This window comes from Castor canadensis, chromosome 3 (assembly GCF_047511655.1).
Source record: "Castor canadensis chromosome 3, mCasCan1.hap1v2, whole genome shotgun sequence".
Classification (NCBI taxonomy): domain Eukaryota; kingdom Metazoa; phylum Chordata; class Mammalia; order Rodentia; family Castoridae; genus Castor; species Castor canadensis.
The window spans coordinates 160,874,492-160,876,907 of record NC_133388.1 but is presented as its reverse complement, the minus strand read 5'-3'; the positions used below and the strand labels follow the sequence as shown (position 1 = coordinate 160,876,907).

At 37.4% G+C, this 2,416-nt stretch overlaps 1 pseudogene; it reads right to left on the bottom strand.

Moving 5' to 3' along the window:
• Positions 1–558: 558 nt before the first annotated feature.
• LOC141421356 (malignant T-cell-amplified sequence 1-like) lies at positions 559–1,570 on the bottom strand (annotated as a pseudogene).
• Positions 1,571–2,416: the final 846 nt, after the last annotated feature.

The following is a 2,416-nucleotide window of genomic DNA, read 5'->3' as shown; positions in this document are numbered from 1 at the left end:
CTCTGTTTTTGTCTTATTATCCAAATCCTCATGTATTTGGAAGGTTTATGTGTCCTCTGAGACCTTCTGATGAATGCAATCCCACTATACTTCTAAGAACCTGGGAATCCACTATTATCTAGCAAAAAATAATTTATAATACATTTATCTTGAGCTCTGATTGGAAGTATTTGTTACTATAGCCCCTGTGTTTTGTCTCACAAGTGTGAGCAAAGGCAAAGGAATGATAACTGGTCCCAAAACACAAGTTTTAAAAGTATGAGGAGAAAACTGTATGTGGCTCACTTAAGGCTATTTTTCTCAAAATTTTAAAATATCCTTTCCAAGATGGCATGCACTGATTTTTCTAATATTTAACTGAAAGTTGATTTAGAAAGATAGAGAAATCTAATTCAGAAATGTATTCCCTGAGTTCTATTTCTGTTTTTTTTTTTTAGCATCTGTAGAATTTGTTCAGCAGATCCACAGAGGATTGTCTTCATGCTGTCACACACAGACACAAACACAGTTACAGCACGATATCCATATTTAGCCAAGTGCATTCCTTCTGAGGCTCATTTATGTCTTTACATGTCATAGCCCACCATTTAAATAATGGATATTTTCAATGCCAATGCCTTTGTCAGCTTTTTCAATATCTTCTGCAGACATCTTTTTTTCCTATTTTCTTTTTCTTTATTTGTCTACATTCAGCTGTGTTCAGATGTACTGTCTGAATGATTCAGACATACAAAACCCCCACTCTTTCCCAGTAGTTTTTAAAACAAAATCGTCATGTATAAAACTGAAACACTGAAGCATTAAAATACAGGAAACTCATTTAACTCACTTCACAAAAGCATTAACAGATGACATATACCTTCTGTCACTATTTAAAGTCAAACTGAGTCTTTTTACACTGAGTATACACGGATACTCAATGACAAGAACTCAAAACTCTCCCCAGACAAGGCTGTAATGACAACTAACAAACCATTAAAGACACGGAGTCCCAAACATGGCTGAATATAGGTCACATCTTAATGATACCAACACATAAAGTGTGCCGTTTTCCTTCTGCCATGGTTGTAACTGTGGCATCTGCAGCAGCAGGGTAAAGTTTAGCCCCAGGAGAAGTTAAGCCTAGACACATGATATTTGTCTACTGAGTACAAATTTGGATGGCTCCTTTATTAACCTGCTGATGTGGCAGGATAAAAGGATATTTGTGAAGTAATCTTAGGGTTGGATAAAAAGGCCCTTCTCTGTCTAAAAAACAGTAATTCTGCATTTACTGTAAGGATTTCTATATGTTCATGGCCTCAGATATTTTGACAGAATCTTTCTTAGGCATGACTTGATTAAGCCACATTTCAATACCTGTAAATTCTTCTATCAATTGATTTCTTTCTTTCTTTTTTTTTTGGAGGTAGTGGGATTAGAATTCAGGGCCTCATGCTTGTGACACAGGTGGTCTCCCACTTAAGCCATTCCACCAGCCCCTCAGTTGATTCGTAATCCCCTAAAAAACTGAGGGTTTCAACTGGATGCAGTTAGACACATTTTCTTTTTCTTCAAATTTCTTGAACATGATCCGAGGTGATGGGGGCAACAATAGGGAAGGGCCCGGGATGGAAAGAAATTGAATTAGCAAGGGTCAGGCAGGATCCCTTCGCAAGAGGAAAGCTGGCACTGACCATCAGAGTAGCTGTCTGATTTCTACATTTAAAAGATCACAATTGTCAGTTGCTCTAACATGTGTGTCATGGATGTCAATATACCAAAGTTACTAAAGAGTGGGAAAGAAAGGCCTCAAATGAGGAAGTGTATTTTTTACATTCTTTTCACTTTCTTACACGAAGTGAATGACAAGGTAGTGGTCAGAACTAATAACACCTAGATTTCTTTACCTTGTTGATGATATTGACAATAATGATGATGATAATAATGACTTGACATTTATTAAATAGCATTTTATTAGCATATATTAATTGTTCAAAGGGATTTTATTGTGATATTGCCATTCATGCTTAGAATGTACTGTGACCAAACTTACCCCCTCTGTTACTCTTTCTTATCTCCCCTTTCCCTCTTTTTAAAACAATTTTAACAGATTTCATTATTCTATTTTCATGCATGCATATGAAGTGCTTTGAATATATTCACCCTGCCCTTTCACCCTCTCTCCTGCTGGTTCTTCCTCCCACCCCTGCCACTAAACAGTCCCCCTATTTTGCACTTGTGTCATTGTTTTGGCAATACTGTGGTTTGAACTGAGGGCCTGTGTCCCTGCTAAACAAATGCTTTACCACTTAAGCCTCACTCCTAAGGACCCCTCCCTTTTTTGGCTTTAGTTAATTTTTGGACAGGATCTTTCATTTATGCCTAGGCTAGCCTAGACCATGTGTAACTGGGATGATAGGTGAATGCCACCATG